Raw genomic sequence first — 20809 nt, 5'->3', positions numbered from 1 at the left:
TGCATGTAAGTCCCTCAAAGACAGAAGCAATATGACCCATTTGATTTCCACAACCTCAGACACAATTAGTGATCCGTTTCCCCTTGGTGGGGGATCCCCCACTCTCACCTATCACCCCGAAGGGGGAAAGTCAGTGAATGAGCCTTCAAGGTACGCTCCAGGGGCTGCTGCCGTGATGTCACTGATGTCATCTGGCTGCCCTGAGAGTATGCCTGTGCTTTGCAGTGGGCTGATTTGGGCCCTGCAGGCCAAAGCAGGATCCCTTGTGGCCCAAATCTGCCTGCTGTGAATTGTGCGTGCTCCCCAGCCTTGTGTGATGATCACATCACTTCCTAGAACAGACATCATCATGCCAGAGCATTGCCATTAAATGATCATGCGTGTGTGAACAGACCCTATGTATCCTGTAGGCTTCAGTGATGGTATAGTAATGTTTTCACTCACATTATAGAGAGAGAGAGAGAGAGAGAGAAGGGGGGGAGGCACTGAAGCTAGATTATTTCTTCTATTTTACTGTCCCCTTCCAAAGCCAGGGTGGCATTGGCACAATGCCCCCCTCCCCCCGGCCAGAGCCTTAGTACCAGTATGCATTGACAGGCCCATGCATCATAGTCCTTTTTGAGACCCAGCCAAGTTGTGTGCCTTTTGGAGAAAAATGTTCAAGTTGCTGGTGGGGGTATGAACAATTTTTAGATATCCACTGTAGTGCAATGGCTAGAGAGTTGGACTAGAATCTGGCAGACTCTGATTCTGTGCCTTGTAGGCTTGATGGATGTTCTTGGCTCAGCCTAAGTAAACAATTGTGTTGTGTTTTCCAGAGGCAGTCTAGGTGATTTTGGGGCCCTGGACAAATGTTCTTGACGGGGCCCCAGAACCAGTGCCGCCCCACCACTGGCTCCTTGCCAAGGCCAAGCAATTTGGCAACCTAGGCCCCAGATAGAGTGGGCAGGAGTGCGTTGTTTCCTTCCTCCCCCCCCCTCCACCCCCTCATACAACTAAGAAGGCCATCGGTGGAGTCACTCCAATGTGAGGCATGGAGCAGCTGTCTATTGTTAGCCTGGTTGTGATGAGGGTGAAACAAATCAAGGGAGAACAGCAATGTGTAAACCACTCTAGGTTCCCATGGGGGAGAAAACCGGGGCATAAGATAAACCTTTAATTTGGTGGGGAGGGGGTATATACATTTTATGTGTATGTGTCTGTATGTTTTATGCATTCAAATCACTTGTGGTGTACTTTAGAATTATATTGAGCTCCACAGTATCCCAAAAACCTTGTCCATGTATTGCAAACCGAAGTCAATCTACCACATCTAGGGTATTCTTCTTTTCCCTACTGCCTTCAATTTTTCTTAGCATTATTGTCTTTTCTAGTGAACCTTGTCTTCTCATGATGTGACATAAGCACTATCATCAATTGATATCTTCAAGGGAGAAAGCAGGCCTGATTTGGTCTGGACATGTCTTTTTCGGAGTCCATGGTACATGTAAATTGAAACTTTCTTCCCACTTCACAGTGTGAATGTTTTTTCCTCCTATGAGCTTTGTCTAAATTTTACTGTACTGATACTGCTCATTTGGCCAAAAGGCCTGCCCTTGATCAATGCCACATTAAATACTTCATAATAAAAATATGTTTTTAGAACCATTTAAAAGTGTCCTTAAGTGCCATACGCCGATTTAAAAAACCATAAGCTAAATGTTTGGGAACACAACCAGATATGTGAATGACTGAAATGCAGCCCAATCCCACTGCTACTTAAAATCCATTTTTGATGGAGGTCTGGATTGTCTTACATTGGTGTCATTGGGCTTGGAATCAGGAACCTGGAAGCGTTCCATGGTGGCTACAACTTTCATGCCAAGGCTAAGAGGGTGGGAACGGGATCTCTCTGGGGTGGCAAACTCTGGCCTTGGAAGTTACTGGCAATTTGGGGGTGGGACTTGTGCAAAGGAAAATCTGAGTAGGGATCTCCCCCAGAATCCATGGTCCGCATTTGCCCTCTAAAGAGATTGCCCTTGGAAGCAGCCAGTTTATCTGTAGGGAACTACTCTCTCTAACCTGAACTCAAGCCCAACCAGGAGTTTGGCAGCCCTAGGAAAATTTCTGAAAAAGATGGCAAAGGAGGGCCAGCAACTGATAGAGGCATGGAAGCCCACACCAGGACAGTAGCAGGGGCCTACTTGGGCAAAAGGGACGACCAGTGCTCTCATCCCCCATAGTCCACTCCTTTCAGCCCCACACAAACCCAGTTCCCCCACCCCAGCTGCCACACACAGACCCAAATCCTCCACTCAGCCCCTCTCAGAACCAAAACCACCCTCAGCTGCCCCACACCGAGTACCCCAGGAACAGGCTGGCCAGCCTGCCCCATTGTTCCCCATGCTGGGAACCAACCTCCCATCAAAGAAGGGAACACAGACACAAAATCATTAAGTTTAAAAAACCTTTATTTTCTCATTTTCAAATTACAAGTGGTCAACAAATCACAACATATTACACTTATTGTCCCTCATAGCACAACACAACACAATTAACTACACATCAGAGAATCTTAAACACAATTTTTTTTTTGAAATGGACAAACAGTAAAGTTTTGAACATTACAACAGGTTACATAGTGAGCGGGCACAACAGGGCATGGAAACAGAAGATGATCATAATAACTACCAGCCTAATACAACTCTCCCTCCATAAAACGACTTAATGGGGGGGAACCACTGCAACAGGGTCCAGCAGAACCTATGTCATTTCCTGTGGCTGTGCTTTCAGTTCAGACACACAAAGCTGAACTGGGCACTTCCAAGGCACTGGACAATGGTATTTCTGGAGCAGTTCTGCAGAGGTCTCCCCCCACCCCCACACCAGCCTCAGAATTTACCTGGGAACATCTGTGAGAGATCATCATTGGCCGGTGCCCATCCACCACTCTTCCCGCATCCCCCAACCATGCAAACCCAACATTAACATCAAATTTTTTTTTTTAAACATGAACTGAACATCAACTTTTAAAAAACATAAGCACAACATTTTTTTTTGGGTTTTTTTCCTTTTTTTTACATGAACAGAACATCAACTTTTAAAAAACATAATCACAACATTTTTTTGGGTTTTTTTTTCCTTTTTTTTACATGAACAGAACATCAACTTTTAAAAAACATAAGCACAACATTTTTTTTTGGGTTTTTTTTCCTTTTTTTTACATGAACAGAACATCAACTTTTAAAAAACATAATCACAACATTTTTTTGGGTTTTTTTTTCCTTTTTTTTACATGAACAGAACATCAACTTTTAAAAAACATAATCACAACATTTTTTTTTGGTTTTTTTTCCTTTTTTTTACATGAACAGAACATCAACTTTCAAAAAACAGTACAACAATTCTTCTACAATTTTTTTTACAATGATTTCATCTGATAAAAACACCTAAGCAATCCCTATCTAACCTGTTTCTCCCTCCAGTAGCAATCCATGTTTCTGGGGCATTATTTTTCATAATAAATTTGGTCCCACAGGGTATGTCTCAGTGATGGGAGATGTTTTGAATACCCTGGGGGGGGGGCTTTCAAATTGCTGGGTGTTTTCCCTTTGCCACTGGTTCCTAACCACCCTCCCTCTACTGGCCGGTTTTAACTGTATATACAGGGTTTTATACAGGGGAGAGCGCGATTCCAAAGGATTGGACTCATAGAGGATGCAGGCCACAAGTTGGGCTCACCTCAGTCACTCTGGAAGTCCAGTCCTGAGAAATCGAAGAGGCGAGAGTTGACCTTCAGGAAGGTCAACTGCTCGACTCTCCATGGGAGAAGGCGAGTGCGATGTGGGCCGACAATGTCGCCCGCATGTGAAAAGACGCGCTCGCTCTCCACGCTCGTCGGAGGGCATGAGAGCAGCCGCTGCGCCTCGAGGGAGAGGTCCGGCCAGACCGACTCCTTCCTGGCCCAGTAGCTGAGCGGATCGGTGGAGAGCGACTCGCAGGGCTCCGCGAGGTAGTCCCTGACCATCGCCTCCGCCGGATCCTCTCTCACGGTCCTCACGACCCCAGAGGGGACGAGGGCCCACCGGAGCATCTCCATCTCCATCGGCACTCCGGTGGTGGCCTCGGGGGGGGCCTGCGCAGAGGGGGCGTCAGAGGGACCCGCACGGCAGGGCCCCTCTTGCGTCCCCCCTGTCGACAGGCGTCCCCTCTTGGCCTGCCTGCGCCTCACCCAAGAGCAGAGCCCGTCTCTGGCTTGGGTGAGGTTCCCGTCCCGCTCGGCGAAAGTGCCCTTTATGCGCGGGTCACACATGGTCGCCAACATGTATGACTCTTCCTTAGTGAGAGGAGTTAGCCTGGCAGCTATGCCCTGCTGCAGCCTTCTCACTAATGCGCGCACCGCTGGAACAAGGTCAGCACGGGGCGCGACCCGGTCTGCAAGGGTGGCCAGATTCCTCTGGAGCGTGTGCACCAGGGGAATGACCAGACCGAGGGTCGCCGTGTCTGACGAGACCGCCACAGTGAAGTCCTTGAAGGGCTTCAGGACCTCCACTGTCTGGGTGATGGTGAGCCAATCCTCCCGGTTGAACTCACCCACCTGACTCGCACCGCGGTGCTCGGAGAGCCACGCGTGGAGTGCGGCCTGCTGCTCCACCAAGCGCTCAAGCATGGCGCAGGTGGAGTTCCAGCGAGTGCTGACGTCAGTGATCAGAGCGTGCTCTGGCACACCTGTCCTGACCTGTGTCTGGCGCAGTTCGTGCGTGGCCTTCACGCTGCGCGAGAAGTGACCCGTGAGCCTCCGACATTTCTGGACAAGTAACTGGAGTTCACGGGTCCGGGTATCCACGGGTTCCTTCGAGGAGCCCAACCCCAGCGCATCTCTCACCACTAGGTGAAGCTTGTGAGCGGCACAGTAGACGCTCTCTCGGCTCACTAGATGCGCCGCTGCCCTCATGTTCTTGCCACCGTCCGTCACCATGCATCCCACGGTGGCGGGTCCCTGGCCTATCCACTCGTCCAACTGTCTCCTTAAGGTGGCAGCGATGTTCTCCGCCGTGTGGGACACGTCGAGCACCTCGGCGTGAAGCAAGGCCTTGCAGTAGCCGGCCTGGCGGTCTCGCATCCTTCCCTGTCTAGCTGTGCTAGGCACCTCCCCCCGGCCCCCACCCAGAACCGACTCGGGTTCCCACCAGTGAGCAGTAAGCGAGAGGTACGCTTGCTGCACACTTGGGCAGGTCCAGATGTCCGATGTGAAGTGCACAGTTCTCCCGGCAACCCGGGACAGCTGTGCCTTCACATGATCCCTGGCAGCCCTGTAAAACGAGGGCACCACCGATCTGCTCAACGACGTGCGAGCAGGGACGGCGTACCAGGGAAAGCAATCTTGGAGCAGCCCTGAGAAGCCGAAGTCTTCAACTACGGAATACGGTTGCCCATCCACTGCTATCATGTTGACGATGTGGCGCGTGATGCGCCTGCTCGCCCTCCGGATCCCCTCTCTGGGCACACTAGCGCCCTGCATACCAAGCATCTCCGGGAGAGAGGCTTGGCGTCCCTTTCCTGCAGGTACCCTTGGGGGGAGAGCACCAGAGGAGCCTGCCTCCTTCTGGCTAGCTGGCGGCCGTGCGGCGCCACTCGAACCCTCCTCCCGAAGAAGCACCGCCTGGTGGTGCCTCTTCATATGGTACCTCATCCCAGACGTGGAGAGATGCCACACATCTTTGCCACGGCTGACGCGCTGCCTACAATGCAGGCACAGGGCTGCTCGGGGATCCTCCGTTGTCTGGAAGTGCTTCCAGATTTCGGAGGAAAAGGGCATCCCACGCTTCCCAGGAGAAGCGCGTTCGGGACCACCCTGCGGCACCTCCTGTGAGGTGCTCTGGCCGGACACACCGTGTCCCACTCTCGGCCGGGCAGGTGGGGATGGACGAGGCTGAAGGGGCAGAGATGTGGGCTCTTCCACCACAGTCTCTGCCTCTTCCTCCCGCGTCCTCTCCTCCTGCACAGCCGCGAGAGGCCTGCTGCTGGCCTCAGAGGAAACTGGGGTGGACCGCCCCAGGGGGGGTCTCACGGGCAGTTCCTCCAACATCCTCCGGGTTCCTGGGGTGAGCGGGAGCGCAGGGAAAGTCATGTGCTCCGCGCCCATCCCAGGAGACACCACATGCTGCCCCTCCTCCAGCAGCTGGCTCGCAACCACTGGAGGAGGAGGAGCCTCAGCAGCAGGCCCCTGCCCAGTGCCAGCCCCTGCCTCACGCACCCGGGTTGGGGGTGGCCCTCCAGCAGCTGCCTCAGGAAAGAGAGTCTTGCGAACCCTCTTCCTGTCACCAGAAGCCAGGCTGGTGAACGGCAGCAGCGCAGGGGAGGGCCTCCTCCGCTCAGATGGAGGGGCTGCCGCAGCAGTCCCCCTCCCCCTCCCCTCCTCCCCTCTAGATTTCTCCCTAGCCTTTCCCCCGGGGCCCCTCTCTGCTTTCCTCTCCGACATACTTTCCCCTCCCAAATTCAACCCTAACTAATCAGAAAAGATTTAGAAAACAAAGGTCAACTTTGTTTTCAAGACCTAACTAACCTGCTCTAAATCTGTGCTTCTAGTGGCTCTGTGACTTGGAGATGAACAATCAAGTGCCTTTTTAAGCAACCCTATTTATGTCAGGGAACCTGAGCCTGCCAATCAGCTGAATTCCTCTGGAATTGAGCTGGCCCTAAACCCCAATAACAGGTGACAAAGCCTTAAACACTCACACACTAGTATGCCCGGGCCGGCCTGGCACCACCACGGGTGCCAGAGATGGGCAGTGGAACCCTAGTTATGGGGGCACTAATGGGAAGCCTATTGACAGCTATTACAAATTTTTATATATATATATATATATATAGAATTCAAACCTAACACTCACTCACTAATGCTTTCCCTGCTGAGTCCCTATTTAGTTTTTTAAAAAAAACTAGGCTCGGTTTCCCTAATAATTATGTTGAGGGCAATTATCCACTGATCACCTACCAACTGGCCTACCTACCTAAGAGACACTATTTAGCGGGACCGATGTATCTGTGGTATGTCGGTGTGGGGTGTGGATGTGGTGTTTTGAAGATGAGCCTCCCCCCTCCCAAGCTAGCAAGAACCCACCCCCAAGGCCACCCAAATGTCAACCCGGACTCGCTCACACTAACACCAGTCCTGCAGTCCAGCGATGTTCAGGCGGTCTTGCAGCTGGTCCTCCTCTCCTCCACGATGCTGTCAAGAAAATTGGAAATGTTAGCAGAGTCAACACCACACGCCGCACACGCAACCCCAAAATTCAAGGCCCCGTTGCACAAGCCAAGTCAGCCCCCCCCCCCCTTAAAGGCTAGGGCCAACCAGCAGCAAAACAAAACACATCCACCCAGCAGAGCTTCTGGCCTGTGCAGGCCAGAAGCTGGCACACTCATTTTTTAGTCCTGTGAAACAGCAGTTCATGCCCACCCCACACTCAAACTTGAAAAATGAAACATGAAAGAAAGCTGGCACTGCGATCAATGCTGGCCCCCCTAACCCCCAAACAATATCCTCTTGCCCAACCAGAAAATGCCCCCCCCCCCCGGCCCAAGCCATAAAGACAGAGCCAAAGCATATGCTCGCAGGTAGGCACAGCAGCAGACATAAGCTCAAAAACCAAATTTAACAACAACCCTACCAGTCCACCAGTGCAGATGTCCAGCAATGTTGATCCTCCACGCAGAGATCTGCAGGCCGATGTCCACCAAGTGCAGTCCAGTCCAGAAGAGGTCCACCAACGATAAACAACCTGAATGTGAAGCAAAACAGTGAGTGCCAGGCCAGCAAACGGGAAGGGTTACCAAAGCCGGAGCAGCAGGCCTGTGTGTGGGCCGAAGGCTGGCACAGTTGATCAGGACGGAGCCTGTTGGGAATCCTTGCAAGCAGGGGACCAGACACAGAAACGCAAGCCACACCATTCCAGATTGTGGAGCACAACTGTGAGTGCCAGGCCAGCAACCAAAAAGGGTTACCTTGGCCAAAGCAGCATACCTGTGTGTGGCCCACAGGCTGGCACAGTTGATCAGGACGGAGCCTGTTGGGAATCCTTGCTAGCAGGGGACCAGACACAGAACAGCAAGCCACACCATTCCAGATTGTGAAGCACAACTGTGAGAGCCAGCCAGAAGAAAGGCTTCTGGCCTGTGTAGGCCCGAAGCTGGCACACTCTGGTTTTAATCTTCAAACAGTGGATCAAGCTTAAAGAAGGCAAGCACAACAACCAATGCTGAACCCCCCCCCCCCCCACCATCAAACATTGTCTGCCCAACCTGTCCCCCAGGCCATACCTGTGTGTGGCCCACAGGCTGGCACAGTTGATCAGGACGGAGCCTGTTGGGAATCCTTGCTAGCAGGGGACCAGACACAGAAAGGCAAGCCACACCATTCCAGATTGTGAAGCACAACTGTGAGAGCCAGCCAGAAGAAAGGCTTCTGGCCTGTGTAGGCCCGAAGCTGGCACACTCTGGTTTTAATCTTCAAACAGTGGATCAAGCTTAAAGAAGGCAAGCACAACAACCAATGCTGAAACCCCCCCCCCACCATCAAACATTGTCTGCCCAACCTGTCCCCCAGGCCATACCTGTGTGTGGCCCACAGGCTGGCACAGTTGATCAGGACGGAGCCTGTTGGGAATCCTTGCTAGCAGGGGACCAGACACAGAACAGCAAGCCACACCATTCCAGATTGTGAAGCACAACTGTGAGAGCCAGCCAGAAGAAAGGCTTCTGGCCTGTGTAGGCCCGAAGCTGGCACGCTCTGGTTTTAATCTTCAAACAGTGGATCAAGCTTAAAGAAGGCAAGCACAACAACCAATGCTGAACCCCCCCCCCCCACCATCAAACATTGTCTGCCCAACCTGTCCCCCAGGCCATACCTGTGTGTGGCCCACAGGCTGGCACAGTTGATCAGGACGGAGCCTGTTGGGAATCCTTGCTAGCAGGGGACCAGACACAGAAAGGCAAGCCACACCATTCCAGATTGTGAAGCACAACTGTGAGAGCCAGCCAGAAGAAAGGCTTCTGGCCTGTGTAGGCCCGAAGCTGGCACACTCTGGTTTTAATCTTAAAACAGTGGATCAAGCTTAAAGAAGGCAAGCACAACAACCAATGCTGAAACCCCCCCCCCCACCATCAAAGATTGTCTGCCCAACCTGTCCCCCAGGCCATACCTGTGTGTGGCCCACAGGCTGGCACAGTTGATCAGGACGGAGCCTGTTGGGAATCCTTGCTAGCAGGGGACCAGACACAGAAAGGCAAGCCACACCATTCCAGATTGTGAAGCACAACTGTGAGAGCCAGCCAGAAGAAAGGCTTCTGGCCTGTGTAGGCCCGAAGCTGGCACACTCTGGTTTTAATCTTAAAACAGTGGATCAAGCTTAAAGAAGGCAAGCACAGCAACCAATGCTGAAACCCCCCCCCCCACCATCAAAGATTGTCTGCCCAACCTGTCCCCCAGGCCATACCTGTGTGTGGCCCACAGGCTGGCACAGTTGATCAGGACGGAGCCTGTTGGGAATCCTTGCAAGCAGGGGACCAGACACAGAAAGGCAAGCCACACCATTCCAGATTGTGAAGCACAACTGTGAGAGCCAGCCAGAAGAAAGGCTTCTGGCCTGTGTAGGCCCAAAGCTGGCACACTCTTGTTTTAATCTTAAAACAGTGGATCAAGCTTAAAGAAGGCAAGCACAACAACCAATGCTGAACCCCCCCCCCCCACCATCAAACATTGTCTGCCCAACCTGTCCCCCAGGCCATACCTGTGTGTGGCCCACAGGCTGGCACAGTTGATCAGGACGGAGCCTGTTGGGAATCCTTGCAAGCAGGGGACCAGACACAGAAAGGCAAGCCACACCATTCCAGATTGTGAAGCACAACTGTGAGAGCCAGCCAGAAGAAAGGCTTCTGGCCTGTGTAGGCCCAAAGCTGGCACACTCTTGTTTTAATCTTCAAACAGTGGATCAAGCTTAAAGAAGGCAAGCACAACAACCAATGCTGAACCCCCCCCCCCACCATCAAACATTGTCTGCCCAACCTGTCCCCCAGGCCATACCTGTGTGTGGCCCACAGGCTGGCACAGTTGATCAGGACGGAGCCTGTTGGGAATCCTTGCAAGCAGGGGACCAGACACAGAAAAGCAAGCCACACCATTCCAGATTGTGGAGCACAACTGTGAGAGCCAGCCAGAAGAAAGGCTTCTGGCCTGTGTAGGCCCAAAGCTGGCACACTCTTGTTTTAATCTTAAAACAGTGGATCAAGCTTAAAGAAGGCAAGCACAACAACCAATGCTGAAACCCCCACCCCACCATCAAACATTGTCTGCCCAACCTGTCCCCCAGGCCATGCCAAGAATAAACTGCAACACCTTTTTGCAGAGGCAGGCCACAGCAGCACATTGCCCAGCATCAAAAAAATTTACAAAAATTTTAAAAAGGCCTACCAGGTGTCCTCTCAGGATGTCCAGCACAGTTGATCCTCCAGGCAGATGTCCTCCAGGCTCCAGGTGCAGTCTCTCTTCTTCTCCTCTCTCGGTCACAGCTCAGCAGCAGCAGCAACAGAAGTGTTCCAGACAGTCTTGCTCCAAATTTAAATCCCCTGCTGCAGCCTCAGCCAAAGATTTAAATCTATTGGCTGGCATGAGAATGCAGCAGTGGGATTGGTGACTCCTAAAGTCCCCAGTCCCCTGCCTTTCCCCACCCACACTCCAAGAGCCACCCTCCTCCTGCTCCCCCTCCCCTACCTGTTAGTTTTGGCGGGAATCTCTGCTGCTTTGCAAATGCAAAGTGCAATGCAATGCTTGCACCTTGCATTTGCAAGGCAAAGCAGGATTCCCTATCCTCCTTTGCAAGAGGGGTGGGGGGTGACAGAAGGAGTGAGTGATTCACTCCTTCTCCCCCCCTCCCCTCTTCTAAGAGCCTGCAGGAAGCCTTTGCTTCCAGCAGGATTTTGCTAGCCGCTTGCTAAGGCAAACGGCTAGCAAAATCAAAATGGCGATTCTCGAATGCCGAAAGAATGCCGAAAGAATCCCGAAACGTTTCGGGTTTTTCTTTCGGCAATCCCGAAACGTTTCGGCATTCCCCGAAACGTTTCGGGATTCTTGAAGAATGCCGAAACACTTTTGTTTCGGCATTCTTTCGGCATTCAGAATGCCGAAACGCACATCCCTACTGGGGACCAAACTCACAAGAAAGGGCACTTGGATAGTTTGTCGACTTCTCTTTCATGTTTAATAAGGGATGGCTTTGTTGTAAGCAAAACAAACAGGAGTCTTGTTGCACACCTGAGACTAACAAGTTTTTATTTCAGCATAAGTTTTTACGGACTAGACCCTGCTTCTTCAGATGTAATGAGAGGACCCATTCTTTGCAACTGAAAAAGTACACTCTAATCCACAAAAACTTACCCTGGAGTAAAACCTTAGTTTTTAAAGTGCTAGAAGACTCCTATTTATTGTTGTTGTTTGTTGCCTTGCAGGGAGACAGCCACTCTTCTTTTCTCTGATCTCTGGCTCACAATTTACTACCTCCTCCTGTTCATGCTCTTGTCTGAAGGGGAGGGATCCTGAATAGTCCCCCTCATCACTTCCCAGTGGCACTGGAACTCAGTGCCCTCCAAAAGGCACTGATAAACAATCTACAAGTGGCAAAGGTAATTGAAAGAAACAGAAGCAACCAGCAAGTCACAAGTTGGAGCTAAATGTGCAGAAAGAACTTGCCTCCAGTCGAATCACTGCAATGAGCTCTTCTCAGAATGGACTTGCCATTTGATCTTTAACCATGTTTACAACTAATCTGTAGCTCATGCTCTTAGGACTGAGCTTTTGCTATACAGTCATACAAAGCATCCTAAATTGTATTCTTGCCTTTCTGCAAGCTTCCCTTAAGGCTCATTCAGATCTCTTGGGTGGAATTGGCACAGATAGCCTTTCTTCCTGCCCTGAAAGCAATGTCATCAATTTCACTATCACCTGGGCCTGGCAATGAAACTGACAAGGCTCTTTCCCCGCTGAACCATCCCAGAAGAGGTGCAGTAAACCAGTGGAGATTCAGAAGGCGGCCTTCTTTGTGTCTGGCATTTGTTTGATGAGACTAGATGAGCATGCCAGCCTTTGAATGTCACAGCAAAGGAGTATTTGGAATCTAAACATAGCTTTGTGGAAAAAAACTTTAAAGGCACATCAAATGCTGTGTGGGGAGGAACTGTGTTGCTTTTCACTAATGGTGGCACAGGCGTTATCCAATAGGAGCTGAGTTCAGCATTATGCACCTGATGAAGGGAGTGTGCCAATGCTTTTGTATAAAAGTATGGGTCTCACTGTATGTAGAGGTGAAATGGATGCACTATTGCAGACCTGGCTGTTGGATGTTAATTAGTGTGCCTGCACTGGTGGCTCTATGGGTATTCAGTGAAATAGTAAGTTTATAAATATTGGTGAGTGGGTGTGCGTGTGTACACAATGTGTGATTGTGGCTGGTCACAATCTGTCTGCCTATCTGTCTGCTTAGAACTTCTTTGTACCTGGAGATTAGGACTGAAGGCTTTCAGCTGATTGGATGCTGCGAATATTGATCACTGCTTGATGAATCCATACTGTCCCACTGAGTAATTACAGGCCATTTTGCAGTGTAGCATCATCCATCAAGCTCCTGGAAACACTAAAGAAAAAATCACATCTGAAAAGGGTTGCCCTTTTCTTTCCTATGTATTTCTCTGCTTCTACAGAAAAACCCTATTCTACAATCCTAAATCCAGTTCTTTTTTGGTTATCTTATTTATGCCAAAAATCACACATGAGTAGTTTCTGGGTTAAAAACAATCAGAATTACAGATGCATCTGACAAAGAGAGCTGTGGCTCTCAAAAGCTTATGCTACAATAAAGTTGGTTAGTCTTAAAGGTGCTACTGGACTCTTTGCTATTTTGCTACTGCAGACTAACATAGCTAACTCTTCTAGTCCTGTTTCAGCATCTTATTCACCAATAGCTGCCAGCCAGAATCTGTAGGAACTCATTGCAATGATAGGATGGAGCCCCTACTGCTACTCTGGCCATCAGAAACATGCTGCCCTGAACACGGAGTTGCAGTTTTGACTGACATAGCTTGCAGCCACTAATAGACCTATCCACCCATTTATTTCTCTAATCCCTTCATGTGAAGGTAGCCATCGCAGTTGCAGTTGTGATGTCTAATCTGGTTTCAGCTGTGCCTTAACATGGTCTTGCAATCACAGTGTCAGAGCTCCAAGCAGTAGCAAACTGGTGTGTCTGGGGGCAATAGATATGAACCAGGAATATAGGGGAACAGTGGCCCTGAAGTAAGGATATAATGAATGGGAACTCTAGGTAAAGAGAGATTATTATGATTTTTAGCATGCAGTGTCCAAGTTTCCCCAACCTGACTTTGGCTCGGATAGTCACACATTAGGTTTAAGGGAATTTTCCCCCAAGCACATGGAGGCCCTATTCAGATCAGGATCACAGCTGGACTAGCTGTGATCAGCACGTGTTGCACAGCAACTGTTTCTCCACAACAATAGTTGCTCTGTACTTCAATGCTAATTTATATCTTTTTCCCGAATTTACTTTCCTTTCCACTTCCAATTTGGCTAAAACAAACCTCAAGAAATATATGAAAAGCAGATATATATGAAAAGCAGGAGAGTAAAAGGAAATATATTCCTGATATAAACTATCACAGGCTGTCATCATGATACGGACACGCACATTTTTAGCCCATACCTTGTCCCTTGTTAGAAACTTAATTTGCACATTTCTGTCTCCCCCTTAATATGACACACTTTATGAGTGATCCATGAACCCAGGCTTTGCACTCTTGTTGCTCCAAAACTCTCCCCCCTTCCTCTACTCAACACACAGATTAAGGCTGGGATGTGCTGGGAAGAGAGATTCCTCCCCATGGCACATCTATGCTTATGAACATCTTTGCCTCTTTTGTGAAACAAATCCCTGTATAATCATATTTGCGCTATACATCAGAGGGAGAGAGCAACAAGGCTGACTTAACAGGTGACAAACAGGATTATAGGAGCTACAGAGTGAAAGAGGCAGCCTCTCCCAGGTAGCTGTCTTTCATTAGTGCCTCAGAAAGGATACAAAAGCTGTTAATCTGATGTGACACTTGGTACTGAGTTAATGCATCTGTCAATAAAATGAATAGAATTAATGCTGGTTTGTGGGCCTGAGTTTACATGTATCAAATGCAATAGGAATATCCCATCCATGTATCAATAGAAGAAACACTCAGGCCTTGCTAACAAGACCTGGGCTCTGGCAACTTATTATACGCACGTTACCAGTAAGGTGGCAACAGCCACGTGAGTTCATCTGGCGGCTTCCTAGCTCTAAGCTGTCCTAATCACAGCTGAACTGACCATCCAATCTGTACATATGTTCTCAACCACATTAATGAAGCATGGTTGGGAGTGGGCGCCACTCCACATGCCCAATAAGGCATTGGCTTTGTGTTTCTTGATCAAGAATGCTGCAGGGCAGACGCCTTTTGAAAATGAGGAGATTTTGCGAAGAAATTTGAGGTATGGCAAAAATAAAAAACCCAAATAAACCCGTAAGATATGCCAAAGCCATGAGGACTGACTGACTGTATGATTGATTACCCTGCCTTTTCTCTTGGCTCAATGTATGCTCCATGCAGGCCTTAAGATCTCAGACCATACACCTTGTCTGAAACATCCTCCCCCTGTATTTCCATGCCACATTGTTCTCACTGCTATCCATGGATTGTACACATTTCCCTAAACAAGTTTGTGCCATGTGTGGCTCCTGCTCTACCTCCCAGCCTTTCCCATGTACAATTCAGCCATACTGCCTGGAATTTTGTGACCATCTGTGCCACAAGCCAGTTGCACTGGCTCTGGAGTGGACTGACCCCCCCCCCTTCCTGGCAGGAGTCCTGCAAATTAATTGTGCAGTCTTAATTAAAATTAAGTAATTTTTCATTGGTGCCCGAGCCGGTGCTTTCCTGATGATTTATGAAAGTGAGCTATGGGTAAATTAGTCACACACTGACTGTCGTTGCTGTATGACAGATGAGCTGGAAAGCAGTGAGCACAGCAAAGATGAGAGGAAGAGCAGCAGCAAACAGCACTTTCCCCTTCCAGGCAGCCTCCTCCCCTGCTTCTGGGATATGTGGATCCCACTTCTAAAGGAGTGCTGTCTCTTGCAACACTGAACATCAGGTGCATCCATTGCTTTTTGAGCCATTCCTCTGCACAGTTGTGAATGGCTTCTCTTCCCCACATTGTGAAGGGCCCACATATTTAATGCTGCACTCAGGTTTGATACAAGGAAAGTGCACCTGAAACACTGAAAAGAGATAATGTGGAATGTGGATGTGCTGGCAACAACAATGTGAAAAATCTTGGCTTCACAGTTGCATCAACAATCAAGGTGGCCCAGCATCGAGATCCCCTGATCTACAGCTCAAACTCACACAATGAACAGCACAATCCTAAACAGAGTTACATACTTCTAAGCCCACTGATTTCAGAGTCTCTCTACACAATACTTCTGACATGTATTGTGTTCGTCAAGTGTTGGGAGTAGAGGTGGGCACGGTCCGCATAACGGACCTAATTTCGTCACGAACTTACCCAGTTCGTCCTTTGCAAACACGTGGCCCGTGGGCTTGTGTTTTTCTCACGAAAGCGCCGAACATTGGGGCTTTCTGTCCATGTGTCCGTTGGCCCATCATGCCAGGATTCCTGCTCAAACAATTTCCTAGGCAACGGTGGAGCCACCTTCCCCGTTTGGAACACACCAATCTTAGCCCAGGAAACCTTGATTGGCAGCTCTGTCAGCCAAACAGAGATCACCAGCCTTTCTGCATAAAAGACAAAGCGCGCGAAGCCCCGCTGCATTTTGCTGGCGCGGGGACGCAAGTTAGCTTCTAAGCTTAGCAACTGCTTGCTGTGGGGAAGGGTTTTTTTGTGTGTGAGAGCGCGGCTTGTGCCTTAGGACTTTGGGGCTTCTGGTGCAAGAGAGCTTACTCTTTTCTCCATTCCTGTTTAATTTTTTTCTCCTTTCTATTCTAGTTTTCTTGAGAGCACTTTAAAAAAAATCCTTTTACCGCACTATCGGGTTACTCTGATTTCTTTCTGCGTTTTGAGTCCTTGGGTTCTTCTCGGGCTTAATCCCCCCTCCCCCCCCAATCTCTTCCTTTTTTCTGGGTTGCCGGTGGGTTCTATTGTGCTCTGACGCCACCCCACTCACAGACCCACAGTGGGTGCAAGGCAGCTTTGGGCGTTGTCTGCTTGAGTTCTTGCCTTCATTCCCCCACGTTCTTTCTTGGCTGCTGATGAGATGCAAGCGGAGGGAGAGTGCTATTAGGCTCTGTGAAACACCCACTCTCTGATGACCGGCAGCACGTTTTGGGGGGGCTCTCTCTGCTTCACTCCTCTCAAAGCCTTTCACTCCCTAAATAGTAGGTGACTTGGGGGGACATTTCCAGCCTGGCTTTTGAGGTGCAGGGGGAAGACTGCTGCTGGCCTCTATGAAACACCCACTCTCTGGTGACCGGCAGCTCGCTTTGGGGGGGCTCTCTGCTTCACTCCTTTCAAAGCCTTTTTCACTCCATAAATAGTGGGTGACTTGGGGGGGCATTTCCAGCCAAGTCCTGTCCCTGTTATCCTCCTCCTGATGACACGTCCTGTCCCTGGTATCCTCCTCATGATGACAAGCCCTGTCCCTGGCATCCTCCTCCTGACGACACGTCCTGTCCTTGGTATCCTCCTCCTGACGACACGTCCTGTCCCTGGTATCCTCCTCCTGACGACACGTCCTGTCCTTGGTATCCTCCTCATGATGACAAGCCCTGTCCCTGGCATCCTCCTCCTGACGACACGTCCTGTCCCTGGTATCCTCCTCCTGACGACACGTCCTGTCCCTGGCATCCTCCTCCTGACGACACGTCCTGTCCTTGGTATCTTCCTCCTGACGACACGTCCTGTCCCTGGTATCCTCCTCCTGATGACAAGCCCTGTCCCTGGCGTCCTCCTCCTGACAACACATCCTGTCCCTGGCATCCTCCTCCTGATGACAAGCCCTGTCCCTCATCTCCTCCTCCTGACGACAAGCCCTGTCCCTCGTCTCCTCCTCCTGATGACAAGCCCTGTCCCTGGTATCCTCCTCCTGATGAGAATCCCTGTCCCTGGCACCTTCTAAATACCTCCTCTTATTCTTTATAAACTCAACTACTTCCATTATAATTTGTATGTTGACAAAACATGACTGTTGTCCCTCCCATCCTTTCTGGCGAGGCAGGAAGGTGGTTGACGTCTAATAGTGGTGGTTTTGGCCATGAGCGGGGCAGCTCAGGAGCTGTGGTGTGTATGGTTTTGCGGCAAGGAAACCCCCCTTTTCTGGGGTACCTGGTGTCCGTGAGGGAAAGAAGGTCATTGAGGTCTGCCACTGCTGCTTTGGGGCAAGCGAGATGTCTCCGGAGAGGTTGCCGAAGTGAGACTGGGACGGCGTGTTGTTTCCCCCTTTCGCATGGGCACCAGCTGTCCCACTGACTCATGTCATGTCTGCCCCGTGAAGGCAGGAAGGTGGCTGAGTTCTGTTGCTAATGCTGCTGTTATGTTTCGCCGCCCCCCTCTCAGGATTGGAACTACGCTGATCCATCCGGCTGATGTCTCCTGTCCGACTCCTGCCCATCACCCACATTCTGCACAGGCAGGACGGCGGATCCGGTCTGCCCCCTCGCTTCACGAGGGACTCTCCTGTGACTGCTCCCTCCTTGGTTACATACACAGCCCGGTTGCAATCGAGCTGCCAATTGGGGTGGAGTCGGTTGTCGACGTGGAGGCTCCCCTGTCGACGGGACCAAGAGGACCTCTTTCAGCTGGGTGGGATGGTGTCATGCTGCAACTGACAAATCTGGCTGCAAGGCAGGGTGGTTGCAGTCGGGGGATGTCGGCCGCTGTGCTGCTCTCTCTTGGGTTAGCCAGGTTGTGTGATCACGCATCTGAAGGATATAGTCGGTTGACCATGTGGAGGATCCAGGACGGGATCTCTTTCGGCTGGGTGAGGGGAATGTGTCATGCTGCAACTGTGAGTGGACCTTTCCGGTGAGGGAGGAAGGTGTGTAGGTGCGGTCGGCTGCTTTCGGATATTGTGCTGCTCTCTTTGGTTTTACAGCAGCCGGCTGCATTGTGTGATGATACATTTGGTTGACAATGTGGACGGGACCTCTTTCAGTTGGGGATGTGTCCTGCAACTCTGGTCCTTTCTGGCAAGGCAGGAAGGTGGGTGATGCCGCCAGCCGTGGACTGTCTCCGAAGCTGGAGCCTCAGGTGAGGACACCTGGTAGCTGGGGGATCAGGCTGCCGTGGGGCAAATCTCGCCTCCTCCCCCACCCCCACCCACACAGGGCTTAACCACATGATGGAATTTGGCCCGCCGGTTGTAGGGGAGCTTCCCCCCCCCATGATGACACGTCGTGTGCCAGAAATCCTTTTCCGGCCAGGCAGGAAGGTGGGTGCTGCCAGCAAACGTCACAGACTGGTTCTCGGTGGGAGCCTCAGCTGAGGACACGCAGTTGCTGGGGGATCTTCCCCCTCCCCCTGCCCCCTCTCATGATGACATGTCGTGTCCCAAAAATCCTTTTGGGCAGGGCAGGAAGGTGGATCTGCTGCCGCTGCCACACTGTTCCAAGGTGGGACCCCCGGCTAAGGAAAGGAAGACACTCGGTACAGTACCTGTGGGACTTTCCCCCTCCTCATGATGACATATATTGTCCCTCGTATCCTCCTCCTGATGACACGTCCAGTCCCTTCCATCCTTCTCTGGCGAGGCAGGAAGGTGGGTGAGGTCAGCCACCACCACAGAAATGTTCCTCGGGGGTGGGACCCTGGCTTCAGGATACTGGCCATTTGTGGTACTTCATAGTCCTCCCCCTCCTCCCGACGACACATCCAGTCCCTCCCTGTATCCTCCCAAGGGTGACACACCCGGTCCCTTTCTGGCGAGGCAGGAAGGTGGGTGAGGTCGGCAGCCGCCGCCGAAATGTTGTGGGACCATCGGTTAAGGATACTAAGCATCTGTGGGACTTCATGGTCCTCCACCTCCTCCCGACAACACCCCACTAACAGTCTAAGGCACATGATGAGCTTCCTTGATTGACTGCATCATGTTCGGTGAAGTGGGTTTCGTCGGCGACCGACTGTCCTGCTCTTGCGAGCGCAAGGGCCCCTCTGAGGGTCAATCCCCAAAGTCCGGTGAGAAGGACAGTGGCCCAGGTCAGAGCTCTGCCCCTAACCCAAGCAAGCAGACACACAACCCCTGTCCCTGGCACCTTCTAAGTACTTTGTCTTTTTCTTGATATGATTTGTGTGTTAACAAACCAGTGTAAGGCACATGAGGACTGAGCTTTACAAACATATATTATCCTCTTCCCGACGACAAGGCCTTTCCGTGGCACCTTCTAAGTACTTTGTCTTTTTCTTGATATGATTTGTGTGTTAACAAACCAGTGTAAGGCACATGATGACTGAGCTTTACAAACATATATTATCCTCTTCCCAATGACAAGGCCTTTCCGTGGCACCTTCTAAGTACTTTGTCTTTTTCTTGATATGATTTGTGTGTTAACCAGTGTAAGGTACATGAAGACTGACTGAGCTTATACAAACATATATTATCCTCTTCCCGACGACAAGGCCTTTCCACGGCACCTTCTAAGTACTTTGTCTTTTTCTTGATATGATTTGTGTGTTAACAAACCAGTGTAAGGCACATGATGACTGAGCTTTACAAACATATATTATCCTCTTCCCAATGACAAGGCCTTTCCGTGGCACCTTCTATGTCTTTTTCTTGATATGATTTGTGTGTTAAGCAGTGTAAGGTACATGAAGACTGACTGAGCTTATACAAACATATATTATCCTCCTCCCGACGACAAGGCCTGTCCCTGGCACCTTCTAAGTACCTCCTCTTATTTATAAACTCAACGACTTCCAGTATAATTTGTATGGCAGAACAGGCTAAGGCACGACTGTTGTCCATCTCATCGTTTCTGGTGAGGCAGGAAGGTGGGTGAGGTCGGCGGCCACCGCCGAAATGTTCCTCGGGGGTGGGACCCTGGCTTCAGGATACTGGCCATTTGTGGTACTTCATGGTCCTCCCCCTCCTCCCAATGACACATCCAGTCCCTCCCTGTATCCTCCCAAGGGTGACATGCCCTGCCCCTTTCTGGTGAGGCAGGAAGGTGGGTGAGGTCAGCTGCCGCCGTAAGCATGCTAAGTCGGCAGTTGGCACTTCAGGTGCAGTCCCCCGATAGCGGGGGGGGGGGAATCAGGCCGCGTCAACTCTCCCCCAGTGACAGTACCGGTACACTCCCGTGGGGCCAGACCCCCCGCCCCCTCAGGGGAGGTGGCTCAGCACCACCTCCCCAGGCCTGCCGGGCCCAGCGGCCACCGTCCTCACCCACCTCCCTTCCTTTGCGGGGATTCCGCCTCATTCTCCTTTGGCCTGGAGGCCGGGCACATGGGGGGTGCTGCCGGCGAGTGGCCAGACCCCTGCCCCCTCAGGGGAGGCCCTGCTGGGCCCAGCAGACGCCGCCAGCAGACACCTTCCTTCCTGGCAGGGAATACCGCCCTGCTCCCCTCTCGCCAGCCACTTGAAGCCCAACTGGGGCCAGTGAAGGGGGGCCCTGCAGGTAGGGGACGGCCGCCGTCGAAACCCACCTCTCTCACATGGTGGCCACCCTCTCGCCAGCCACTCGAACCCCAACCAGCATATCCTTCCTTTGCCAACGCTGCCAC

Source organism: Eublepharis macularius, chromosome 5 (genome assembly GCF_028583425.1).
Source record: "Eublepharis macularius isolate TG4126 chromosome 5, MPM_Emac_v1.0, whole genome shotgun sequence".
Classification (NCBI taxonomy): domain Eukaryota; kingdom Metazoa; phylum Chordata; class Lepidosauria; order Squamata; family Eublepharidae; genus Eublepharis; species Eublepharis macularius.
Note: the sequence above shows the minus strand (reverse complement) of the source record.